At 34.4% G+C, this 14332-nt stretch overlaps 1 pseudogene; it reads right to left on the reverse strand.

The window, feature by feature from the left end:
* Window positions 1–4126: 4126 nt before the first annotated feature.
* On the reverse strand, window positions 4127–5077 carry LOC126497782 (olfactory receptor 141-like; annotated as a pseudogene).
* Between the last annotated feature and the right edge of the window lie 9255 nt (window positions 5078–14332).

Below are 14332 nucleotides of genomic sequence, written 5' to 3' on the forward strand. Positions count from 1 at the left end.
TTCATTTTTAAAATTATTTCTTCTAGTTTGTGAGATTGTAGTACAGTGATAGCTCTGCCCTTTACCTTTTCTTCCAACAAACCATGCCACATGTCCCTTCTCACTCTCATTCAAATTCATGGCCTCTTGCTAACAAATCACACCCATACATACACACACAAACACACATACATATGTATATACGCACATATATATTTATATATTTAACAGCTTATTCCCTTTGAAAGTTAAATTGTGAATTTGAGATTTATGAAAACGATTATATGATAATGGTTTTTCATTTCATTTTATCAGTCATGCAGGGCAGCCCATTTGTTTCCACTGTCAAGTAAGATTTGGTGGGAAAAGTATATTGAGTGATGGAATGCTGTTGAGCACATTAAAATCTGTGGGTTGCTGGATTAGAAAACACCTTTATTTCATCATGGGAAGTTCAAGAATATGGCAACTTGGTACTTTATGGTGAAATGCTGAAGATCTACTACACACTTGTGACAAACCATAAGCTAATTCTCAAAACATACGCCACACATGACAAGATGCCATTGCTACAAAAGCTGCACATTCCAAATCTTTAGGGGACTGGAACAGGCTCCTAACAGCAGGACTTGGTGACACTTCAAACAATTTGAGGGGTCACATCATATGTCATAAACCTCACCTGGCCTTGTTTGCTATTTTAAATTACTGCTGAGGAGTTTCTTTTTTTCCTCAGTTTATGTTTATCTTTTCACTATTTTTATATCTAAAATTGAAATCTCATCATTTTAAAATATATAATTCTATTCAGATGTGGTAAATTACTCCCATAACACTCATGCCTTTTTTTGCACCGAAGGGCATATACTTCCACTGCAGCCATTATCGTAGCTTACAGTATTGGTAACTGAGTAAAATTACTTTCTTTATAGGTAGTGCACAGTAACTTCCAAGACTATGAATGCTACCCAGTAAGGGTACATATACATATATAATATTAAGGTATATTCCTGAATATTAATTGTTGTGTTTTTATATATGCAGGAATATTATTTGTTGTGGGTGAATTTGTGTGTTTATGTGTATGGTGTGTGTGTGTCTTTCTGTTGGGTTCCCACAACGGCACTTGCATTAAGTTTTAAGGACTGGCCATTTGGCACAAAATGACCAATAGTTATGCTTTTCTCCAGGAAAGATTACATCTCTGATTCCCAGGTCTCTTCGAGTGCTTATTGTGATTTTTCTAAGTTCAAGGACTCACGGGCTCTTCACTGCATTTTGGACATGTCTGTTGATATTGTACTTGTACAGCTCTTGTTTCTCTTGTTCTCTGCTCTTCAAGTTATCTGACCCTTGGATGTGGGAATGTTTATAGATGCATTCACTGGGACTCTACAATTCTGTATTTTGATTGATTGTGGCTTTCTATAATTGTCTCCGTTTGTTGCAAAGAGAAATGTCTTCAATGAAGCTGAAAACTGCTTTGTCTGTGGGTGTAAGGGCAAATGTTCACTGTTAGGGACTATGCTGGTATAGTAAGTTAGTAGTTGTAGGTTCTCTTCCAATAGCCAATCACTTCATTAGCACCGAGTACTTAACTGGGTTTCCAGCTCCAGGCTTGTTTACTCTTTATTGAGCAACTATTAAGTCCAATTAGAGGATTGTTGGCTACAGCTGATGTTTGACATTTACTCCAGGTTTTAATGGGAAACAGTTTTTCTCTAAGAAGCTGTTGTATTTGGATCTACCTACTATATATTGTTTTCATGCAATGTTCTTCCTCCACCTAGATGACCATTCTGCTAACAGATTGCATCTTCAAATTGGAATTGTGCATCAATTTCCTCTCTAGATAGACAAATGCTGCTCTTTTATATGATATCCAATAACCTTTATTACCTTACTTTATAGCGCTCAAATTATAAAATTATAAAACTGCTGAAGTTTAGAAGTCCAATGCTGTTAGAACTTCCTTGGCACATAAATCTAGCTGTAGATTGTAATAAAAAAATTGTGTTACTCTGCCACTGAATGTCAAAATCCTCTGTGCAGAAAAATTCTTATATAAGTCCATTGACTTGGATAAGGTCTGCTATTGTCTGTGATTTCCTTTAGAGACCCTATCCCTCATTTCTAGTCTACCAGCAACAGACTCACCTTTTAGTTCACTGATGGCTTGGCATATCAACAACCAGCAGTAATTAATTTGATTTCCACTTTGATCTGTGCAAAGGGTCTCTGAGTCAGAGGAAGGGACTGTCTGGCAGCCTCCTGCTACTATTGGGGTTGGGGAGTATCCTAGCCATTTTTTCTTAAGATTATGGCTGGGCCTCATCACTGAACCCATTTCCCCATTTTCACAGCTGCAGTTTTTGTAATAAAATCTGTCCTCAGAATCCCTTAGATAACCACTCCAATTTCCCACCTACTGGTACCTTAGATCCCAACATTATTTGGACTTTTACAAATGCTGGGACTGATCAGGGCAATGGAGAGATTCTCCTTAATTCCAAGCTTTCTCCCTATCTCCACTGGAATACCTGTTTTATTTTTTTTTTCTGGTTCATCCTCCTCCCCCATGAGTCTGTGAATGTTTTGCCTTTTAATTATTATTGATAAATCTGTAACTTTGTTGAAGATTTGGGTGTTAAAACCTGACAAGACAGGGGAGAGAGCAGGGGTAGGGTGGGATGGGGAGTGGGAGGGTTGGGGAGAGAATAGGCTCACAAATTCCTTGGATGATGTTTGTCTCCACTTGCTTTTGAAGTATCATTTACAGTTTGGGCTCATAAATTTTCCTATCTCTAAAGCCTTCATTGATCTTAGCTTACTGGATTCAGTTCTACAGCAATTCAGGTTTTTTTTTTTTTTTTTGGTAAGGATAGTATTAAATTGTTATTTTATGGTGCTTGCTTCTATTCAGTGAAAATCTGGCTCAGGAGTTGGTTTATAGATCTGCATCTTTTATAACAAAATGTGTTTGTTTAAAGATTTCCTCCAAAATCTGTCAGGTACCAGATGAGCCACCTGAATATGTGACAGAAAAAGGAAAGCAAAACAGGACAAAAAGATAGACTATTACCAACGAGGATTATTGCTACTAATTTCATATTATTTTTCATTTTAGTTTAATTCTCTAAAACTTGTATCTTAAGATTTGTAATACTGTTGTGCAAATGTTCTGTACATAAAGATTTTTAAGAAGATGGGTATGATTAAAAGTTTGTAAAATCTTTAACAAATGGTTAATTTAAAAGTTGTAACAGGGGGGTTATAAGGAGAGCCTTTTGGGTCCAGCCCAAAAGCCCAAAACCCAAAAGAGTTCAGGGTAGAAGCAATAGCCAGTGAAGGACTCAAGATGTCTGAGGGTGAATGAATCTCTCACTCAGTGCTTTTTCTAATTCTTTTTATTGTTCTATAGCTCTGTAAAGTTTCTAGTTCATATACACACACAATCAGCTATACTCTGGCAATAGCAGAGTTATAAGGATGGGATTTGTCAAGTTCATAAAACAGATAAGAGTTGCTCATATTACTTTTTGGCTCAAGGGAGGCATTGCATGCAAAACTCCCATGGATTCAAGTATTTCTGTGCTCTTTTCTGCATAAGGCAGTTACTGCATGGTGTGTTAAAATAGTAGTCCTATCAAACTACTACAATCATTATGACAGATTTGCCACATTTTTAGATATATAAATATCATACCGAATGCTGAATGTGATCATTATTTTAAGTTTTAAAATGAATACGTAATAACAACAATTTGAAATATTGATTAATAACCTAAAATAAATGGAATTTTACATTCTTTAAATATTAAACCCTGAAGTGATGGTAGATGGTCAGTTTGTAAAGTACTTGCTGTGTAAGGCTGGGGATATAAGTTTATATTCCTAGAAAACAGTAACACCAAAGGTGATAACATGCATGTGTAATCACAGAGCTTCTAAGCTGAGATGGGTGATGGTGATAGGGAGAATTACCTCGAACCTTGCAGGTCTGATCACATGGTGTAAGCAGAGACAGGCAACAATGATTTTATGTTTGACTGCATTACTAGAGACTGATGAAAACTACAATGAAAAATATGTAAGAAACTATATCAAACTGCTTATTAAGAACATATCACTAAGAGACACTGAAAAATTAGTTTATTTTTTTAATTTGATGCTTAATATGAAAATTGTCTCAAAACTCTCCTCATAACCTCTTTTACATCCTTGTTCCTGAGACTGTAGATGATGGGGTTGAGCATGGGAATCCCAATGGTGTAAAATGTTGACACTATCATGTCGTACTCCTTGGAATAGCTGGAACTGGGTCTTACATACATGAAGAGGCTTGTGCCATATAAAATGGATACAGCAGTGAGGTGAGCTCCACATGTGGAGAACACTTTCCTCCTCCCTTCAGCTGAATTCATCTTTAGAATTGTCAAGAAGATGAAAGCATAGGAGACCAGAATGACCAGGATGGTGACGAGTTCTATGGAACTCACAAAGAAGAAGAGCAGGAGCTCATTTACATACGTGTCAGAGCAGGAAATGGCAAGTAGAGGAGGTATATCACAAAATATGTGTGTAATTTCATTGGAATGACAGAAAGACAGGCTGAACGTGGCCACTGTGTGGATAACAGCATGCAGAATCCCACCAGCATAAGAAGCAATGATGAGTGACACATAGACTCTAGGAGACATGCTCACTGTGTACATAAGTGGGCTGTGAATGGCTACATAGCGATCATAAGCCATTGCTGCTAAAAGAAAGCATTCTGTCGTTCCAAATGTAACAGCAAAGAACATCTGTGTTGCACATCCGTGGAATGAAATGATTTTACTTCCTGACATAAAACTACTAACATATTTGGCGTGATATCTGAGGAATAGCAGGCATCCACAGAAGACAGTACACTGAGGAAGCAGTACATGGGGGTGTGGAGTTGTGGATCTCCAATGACTAAAACAATTAGTCCTACATTTCCTATTAGGGTAAAGAGATATATCGCTAGAAAGAGGAAAAAGAGAATGATCTGCAGTTCAGTGTTGTCGGCGAGTCCCTTGAGAATAAATGTGTTAGCTTCTGTGATGTTTTTCATGTCGAATCTTATGAAGCAATATTGAAGAGACTCAGTTTACTGTGCATAGAACTATGAAAAAACAGATAGTAGTGTGAGTCAATGAACATAGAGTATTTGTATACTCAGTGTTCAAGGAGAAAATGTCTACATAATGGTATATTCATATATGCCACTTACATTAAGTTAAAAAGAAGACACCGCCATTTAATATTGTGGAGAAGGACACACTACTTAAAGACCTATTTGCACAATGCAATCACCATCAAAATTTCAACGGCATTCTTCACAGACGATAATAAAACAATCAATCCTAAATTCAAATAGAGCAAAAAAGTCTCTGCCTGAACAATACAAAACTGTTCTCCCAGAAAACAATTATAACATTATCACAACACCGGATATCACACTATATGACAAAAGTATAAGATCAAAGACAGTGTGTACCACTGCAAACTAAATATATTAACCAATTTAATAGAATGAGAAACATAAAAATACATATATACATTTATATCTATGTAATATACTTATATGTATACATGTATATATTTACAAGCATAGAAATATCTGTATATATATTACTATAGCATTTTAAGAAATATGTCAAAACAGAAAAAGAAACAATTTCTTTAATAGGTGAAGATGAAGAAATTGGACATTCACATATAGAATGAAATTAGATGCAGATCTTTCACTTGCTCAAAAATTATTTTAAATGCATCAATTATTATAATATAATAAATGGATTATTGAAAATATTAGGAAAATACAAGGTAAATACTACAAGAAACAGGCAAGACATTCTGAAAAGAACTCTTCTAGCATAGAAAATAATTACTGCAACTGAGAATAGAATTATTAGACCTTAAATAATTGTGTTCAACAATGGAAATAGTTATCAGAATGAAAGGAAAATCTTTATATTGGTTCAATCTCTGTCACAGAAGAGATTATGAATGACTATAAATTATACCAAACTTCCACAATGAAATGTCAATGAATCAAGCCTTCCATACAAAAAGTGGGTCAAAGAGCTGAATAGATCTTAAAACAAGAAAAATAAATGACCAAGAAGTGTTTAAAACTCTGTTTACCATTCTTAGGTAGGAAGGGAAATGTAAATTGAAATTGATTTGAGATTCTATCACAGCACAGTCATATGGCTATTAACAAGAAAATTAGCAAATATTGGAGAAAAATTACTTAAAATATCTAGGGAGTATAGAGACACATGCAACCGCTGTGGAAATTTGGATGGTGTTTCTGAAAAAAAAGAATGAATGTTGACAACCAGATGATCAAATCTTTACCTCTCTTAAAAATATCAATGTCTTTGAATAGTTAAACTGTGTCACATTGAAAGGCCAAGTAGAATGACTAAATTAACTAGTAAAATTTTAAGAGTTACTGAAACATATCATATAGTTTGATAAATCAAGATTAATATGACATAAACTTCTGCAGTGATATATGCTAATTTTGAAATTATCTAATATTGTGTCACAAAAAAGTATTAAAATGATATTATCAATAAATATATAAGAATTATCCAAAGGTAGATATTCAAAGCTTCAACTATCCAAAAATGTTTTGATTATTAGTATATATTACAATATTATTATATCAGAATTAGATTTAAAATATTTTGAACATTATATTCTATTTATTAATTTTATTCTCTGTTGATTTTTAGATTATTTATTGAAGAATATAATTTTTAAAATATGTGATATGTTGTTATTATCAACAACAACAACCCTGACTACAGACCACCACAATTTAATTTTTTACATTATAATGAGTTCCATTTGATTTTAGTTAATAAATTTGTAAATATTGTACAGTTGGGACATTGAGTGGCATCCATCCTAAGATAGGTCTATACATAGAAAAATACACAGGGAAGGGACTGGGCTTTATAAAAATAAAAACAACCAATTTTTGAAGCATTTGAAAATGCTAATTATGGGTTGTCTTATCCATTTTCTGTCATCCTGGTGCTGTAAGGCTGAAGTAGTAATATTATTGATAATTTTTAGATATTAATAAGAATATATAGATTTGTCAGTATTATTGAGTTGTAGGTTAATAACCCTGGCATACAAATACAAGACCAATAATTCAAAGTACTATAAACGATTATCAAACAGTCAGCCTTGAAAACATGCATATATACTGAGTAGACTGTACTTGTGTATATAGGAATATATGTGTGTGTAATACATACACATATACATGTATGAATAGCAATAAATACAATAAGAGGTCATAAATTCATAAAAGAGAAAGGGAGAGGAGGTTATTTTTGAGGGTTATGAGCAGGAAAACAGGGGAAAAGAAATATAATTTCAAAAAAAATTCAAAGTGTTACCACCTGCATCTGTAAAACACAATTTTAATAGGGAACAGAAAACATAATTGCTTCATTACACAAATTACATAAAATTTCTCATCATTCACAGAGGAATTAAAGAAAACATTATTGTTGTTATGTTTGTGTTTCTTAGGATTATTGTTGCCAGTGAAACATTAGGAAGAAGTAGTTAACCAAAGATGCTTCCATATTATAAGAGTATTGATATTTTATTCATGAAAGCATAAGTTCACCTGACAAAAGATAAATTCAGTGTAAACTTTCTAACCATTAATGCTGTTGCTGCTCATTCTTTTTAATGTTCTGCCTTCTTTGAAGGAATAAAAACAGATATTATTAAACAGGAAGGTTTCTTATTTTTACCCAAGTTTATAATCAATGTTTGGTGTCTTTTATATTTTCTAAAAGGTCTTGCTTTTCACTCCTTAGAAGAAATTTGATATAAATGAGATATGGATTAATACATTTTATTAACCTATGAAATATTCAGTAATTAAAGGGTTTCACACTATGTAAAATAGCCAAAAGTATGGAACAAAACCTTCTGATCCTATACTGTAATTCTCAAAAATGTTCTGCAAGTGACCTAAAATTTCTCTTACCTGTGGATCCAGGAAATTCATGTTTATTGTGCCAACAATGTGGTTCACTTATAATATTTTTATATACTAAAACACGTGCTGATGATGCCCCAGGAGATGATCCATGGGGAATATACACCAATTATCTTCTGGTTAAAAATACCAACATGATGACGTATTAGAAAACAACACAGTTGTCATTATAATTAATATTTTAAAATATAGAAAGTTACCAAGTGTCTAATTTTGAATGGTAACTTAGAATATTGGATTATTAGCAAGGATATCTTAAGAAATGGGAAAATCTATGACATAGACGTGCTAATGTGTTGTAAGATTCACTTTACTGATATTTGATTTCTTCACACTGTGAAATTCTTAATGTTGCAATCAAATGGCAATTATGACAAGGTAAAATAATGTAAAATCATTTTTCTTTTATATCTGAAGAAGGCCTTTAGGATTTTTAAAATTCAATATTTTATCCTATTGAAATTATAACCTAACCTATTTCATATAAGCCAAGTATAGATATTAAGATTAATAGTAGATTAATATATTAAGTAATTAGAAAACTGCAACATTTAAAAAGGGGGAAAATATGAAATTCTTCATAAATCACAAAATAATGTTAAAACTATAAAAGCACCAAATCTACAACATAGAAATAGAGAAAGGAAAGTAAACTCATATCAAATTCATAAAACAAACAATATAATAAAAATTTAAATTTTTAGAAAAAAGGGCTTTATCCATTACCAAGACACATACAAAATATTAAACAAAGAAGAGTAAAAATGATCTCCCCACATCATAGAGCTGTCAAAATAAAAGTACTGGAGAAACATAGAAATACCAAGTCTTAGATAAAGTCAGTTCCATCAGAATAACAGTGTATTTGTAAATGAAGACCTTAAAAGCTACAGGGATTTGGTGCAGTATTTTTCAAGTTGTGAAAGATCACAGACACTACAGTCAGTCTAGTTGACCTGTCCATTGGTGAGACAGGAGTGTTGAAATCTCCTACTATTAGAGTGTGGGGTTTGATGTATGCTTTTTTCTAGTAATGTTTCTTTTACATATGTGGGTGCTTTTATATTAGTGGTGTAGATATTAAGGATTGAGATGAATTGTTCCCGGTATGAGTATAAAGTGTTTTTCTCTATCTCCTCTGATTGATTTTAGTTTGAAATCAATTTTGTTAGATATTAGTATAGCCACACCCACTTGTTTCTTTGGTCCATTTGATTGGAAAACCTTGTCCCAACCCTTTACTCTGAGGTAGTGCCTATCTTTGAGTTTGAGGTGTGTTTCTTGTAAACAGCAGAATGTTGGATTCTGTTTTCGTATTCATTCTCTTAACCTGTGCCTTTTTATAGGTGAATTGAGCCCATTGATGTTAAGTGATATTAATGACCAGTGTTCTTAACTCCGGTTATTTTTTCTGCAACACATGGGCACAGGAGACCAATTCCTATGTATAACCCCAGTAGCACAGACAAGAGCAACAGTGAATAAATGGGACCTTCTGAAACTGAGAAGCTTCTGTAAAGCAAAGGACACTGTCATTAAGACAAAAAGGCATCCTAGTGAATGGAAGATCTTCACCAACCCAAAGGACATTAAGCCTCTAGTTTGCAAGCCTAGAGAAGCCAAATAACAAGGAGAACACAAAGAAAAACATGTAAATCCTCCTGAAAATTGGAAGCAAACAAAATTGCTGGGCAAAAGTTGGGAGCATGGGGATGGGAGAAGAGGTGGGGGTGGGTTTGAGGAAAGGGGAGTGGGGCAGAGAGAAGGGAGAAAGGAAAGACTGGAGAGAGCTTGGAGGAGTAAGAGGGTGGAGATGTAGGAAGGGCTGATATAGGAGCAGGGAAGAAGATATCTACATTAAGGCAATCATTTTAGGGTTGGCAAAAAACTTGGCTCTAGAGGGAATCCCAGGTGTCCTGAGCTAGGACCTTGGGCAGTAGAGCAGAGGGTGTCTGAACTGTCCTTGCCCCATTATCACACTGATGATTATCTCGAATATCACCATAGAATCTTCGTCTGGCGACGGATGGAGATAGAGACAGAGACCCTCATCAGAGCAATGGACTGAGCCCCCAAGGTCCAGTTGAAGAGCAGAAGGAGGGAGAAGATGAGCAAGGAAGTCTGGACCGCGAGGGGTTAGTCCACCCACAGAGATGGTGGGACTGATCTAATGGGAGCTCACCAAATCCAGCTGGACCTGGACTGAACGAACATGCGATCAAACCAGACTCTCTGAATGTGGCTGACAATGGGGGCTGACTGAGAAGCCATTTATAAAGGCACTGGGACTGTTTTTACTGCATGCACTGGCTTTTTGGGACCCTTGTCTATTTGGATGCAAAGCTTCCTAGGTCTGGATGTGGGGGCGGGGGAGGGCTTGGACTTCCCACAGGACAGGGTTCTCAGCCTTCTCTTAAGGAGGAAGTGGGATTGTGGAGGGTGAGTGGGGGAGCGGTAAGGGAATGGGAGGAGGGAAAGAAGTGTAAATTTTTGAATGGAAAAAATAAATAAATAAATTTTAAAAATGTAATGTATAATTAAGATATACAGGTTAATAGTCATCTATAATAAAGCTTGTAGTCATTGTTAATGGGGTTTTCTAGATGTATAGAAATATATTCAAACCTTTCAAAGACTAGCAGAATATCTCATTTTAAATGTATTAAGAACTTAGGACTTTTCAAGACAATGAGAGAAATCTGTTTCTGGAAGCACCAATTTACTTCATGAGAAGGATGGACAACAAAGAGGCTCCTTATGGTGTTGTAAGCCATTTGGGCAAGAAACTACTCTTGCATGGACTGCATGATATTTTGCTATATGAAATAGACATGCAAGACCTACAAAAACTTACTGCTGAACTTGTCTAAAGGTGAGAAAGTCCTTCAAAATTCTTGATTCATGAAATAACTGCAAGACATTTTGCATGTCACAGAAGAAAGCATCTAATGAACTTTGCCACTACAAGGCATAACTGATCTTCAAATTTCCTGCTTCTTGGAAAAGTCTGCTGAATGCTATGGGCCTGTAAGCTAAGATAGATGTTCCAGTGTTACAAAAGAACTTTGTATGACTGTCCATGCAGTGAGATGTCTCTGTCCATTCTAGAGTTTTGCAAGTTGCTTACAATACACATCCTGTTAACTTAGGTAATATTATATCATTCTGGATAATTTGATCGAGTTAAAGAATAAATAATTATAGTTATAGTTTTTCTTAGTTATGATAACAATGAGGGTTGACTGAGAAGCCAAGGACAATGGCACTGGGTTTTGATTCTACTGCATGTACTGGCTTTGTGGGAGTCTAGTCTGTTTGGATGCTCACCTTACTAGACCTGGATGGAGGGGGGAGGACCTTGATCTTCCCACAGGGCAAGGAACCCTGACTGCTCTTTGGACTGGAGAGGCAGGGAGAGAGGAAGTGGGGGGAGGGAGGGATATGGGAGGAGGTGGAAATTTTTAATAAAAAAAGAAAAAGAAGATAAAGTAGATATAAATATTGTAACTGTAATTCTTGTATATGTAATTTTATTATGAAAAAGTTAAAACCTTTTTATTTATGTAGAAAAGGTAAGATGATGTGAGAAGTTCTTCTGTATATGTGTTGCTTTTACTGGTTAATGAATAAACAAGCAGTTTAGGCCTATGGCAGGGCAGAGTAGAGCTAGGTGGGAAAACTAAACTGAATGCTGGAGAAAGAAGGCAGAGTCAAAGAGACACCATGTAGCTTCAGAAGGAGATAGATGTGTCCTGGCACCTTTCTGAATGGGCCCTGCACTTAAGTGTGGTTTGTATAACAAGTGACACACTGTTGAAAAAAGTTTATTTTCCCTTTGTGAGTTGTTAATTGGAGGTAGCTTCTGAGTTAAGAGTGGGGACTTCTGTACGTTAGCCCTAACTGAACTAAGACTTTGTCTGACTGTTTTTCACTGTGAGAAAGAAGAATAGGAGATTCTTATGTATCTTGATTCACTTAATTCTGAAATTACTTTTTCTGAGGTTTCTTCAGAAAGAATGAATATTTCAGAATTTTAGAAAATAGTTTACTTGTGTGGTGAATGGAGTTACTTTTACAGGAATCATACACTTAATCAAAATATCTGAGGACAATATAATTTATAAGAAGAATATTAATTGATAATGATCAGATAAAATAATCTGCAGACTTTAGAACAACATACAAACTGTGACAAACAGACCACCTTCATATGTTCTCTACAATAGATAAAATGTTACAGGCTCTGAGAGAAGGAAATAGGTTTTCTTTTTTGTTAGCTAACTGATAAGTTGTCAGAGCTAACTAATAAGATATTCAAGTGGTCATCTCTAGGGTCATGTGCATAAAAATAATACTGAAGATACTCAATAAGCCATATAAGTCTTAAAGTAATTAAAGAAATATTTGAGACCAGTTATAGACACAGAAAGAATCAAAGAAGGGAAAGGAAATCCTGGAATAGATAGAGTACTTATGTATGAAATTCTAATACAAACTAACTCAAAGTAAATACTAAAGAAAATGAGAGTTGAGTATTAGTTAAGATTGTCTTTCTATGTAAATTTTACTCCAGAAGGCACTGAGTTCATCCACTCACCTTGAGAAAGGGTTATTTGATCTCTATCTATTTTGTCTTTATCCTTCCTCCTCTCTTGAATTATTTTTGCTATTACACTATAATTTCTTTTTCTGCCACTACTTAGGAAATGGAAATTTTTCCTTTCCTTTAGGACTAGTTTTTACTTAGTTCATCAGAATTTTACAGTTATATATTTTTATTTTAATAATAGTAACTCTTTCCTTCTCTATCCCAACCTCATTCTTCAACCTGGATAATATATTTCTCTTTCCAAATAAAAACTTTTGACAATTCAAATTAGTTTGTTTTCATATTTCACGCGTAAGTGAAAACATGTGAATTTGTTCCTAGTCTGCTTAATTTCACTTAACATAATGTTCTTTATTTCTACCAATTTTTTAGCGACCAATAGTATTTATTCATCAAATTTTCTAAGAATACTTACTTTTGTATATGAGACAATTTTTCTTTATTCCTCTGTTGATGATATCTAGGCATCTTCTAACCTTTGGTTATTGGGATTTGTGATATGAATATGGTTATATCTAAAGTACAGTGTCTTTCCTTTCTTTAGTAATATGTAAATGTGTGTGTGTGTGTGTCTATTTTAGTTGTGTTATAAGGAACTTCTCCTCTTGTCTTTTGGGTAACCAACTTAAGAAGTCCTAACATGGATTCAGTGATGTATATTCCATCAACACACACACATACTCACAGACACACACCACATACACACACATGTATTAGTATTGGACTTCATCCTTCACTGCTTTCAATGATGTTTCATGTCACAGTCATTTTCAATGAATAAGATTGATTCTCAATATAGATTTTCTTTGCATTTTTCTCCTGATGTTAAAAATATGTGTGTGTGCTTTTAAGTCAATAGAGGTTTTTTTTTTTTTGTGAACTGTCTATTCTACTCACTTGCTCATTTATGGATTTCTCTTATATAACCACAGAACTGAAAATTTATGTCTTACTGAGAGTCATATTTTGAAAGGCCCACACCTATCAAAACAAAACAAGAACTAGAAATATCAGTTGAATGCAGATAATTCCTGTATACAAGATGACCATAAAGAATGTTCCTGCCTCAATTGATATGACAGATTTTGTTGCCTCCCAATTGAAGGCCTCGCACTCTTTGAGGAGTGGCTATGGGGTGTAGGGAAGAAGAGTAAGCAGGGAGGGAGAGGTAACTGGTTTGATATGCAAAGTAAAAGAAGAATGTTTAAAAAATAATTAAAAGGTTGGTTTTACTTTTTGATTGTATGAAAGTGTATCTTCTGAATTTCAGGAATGTTTTATCTTCTCAGGAAATGTGCTCCTATAGAGAGAAACAATAGAAAATCTGGGCACATGGACATTGTGATATGCTCTTCCTTTCCTGTCATCATTTGATCACAATTATTAGTCAATTCACAAATATTCTTCTGTACATTCTTCATAAAATATAAATAAAGAAAGGCATACAAGTACTCATGTTATATAAAATGCTCTATAAAACAATATTGCTTTTCTCTGGCTGAACAGTCTTCCCAATTTTATTTTCAAATACATAAAAACTAATTTAGCCAAAACAAACATTCTTCCTTTGTGATTAATAATCCACAATCATATGTACTCTACTAGATATTGATCAGAGTCAGTAGCATGTGTCATTTCATGTAGGTCTTGTAAGCATTCCAAAAATATATTTGATA

The sequence above is a fragment of the Alexandromys fortis genome, unplaced genomic scaffold, assembly GCF_014885135.2.
Source record: "Alexandromys fortis isolate MF-2015 unplaced genomic scaffold, M_Fortis_MF-2015_v1.1 scaffold_23, whole genome shotgun sequence".
NCBI classification, from domain to species: Eukaryota; Metazoa; Chordata; class Mammalia; order Rodentia; family Cricetidae; genus Alexandromys; species Alexandromys fortis.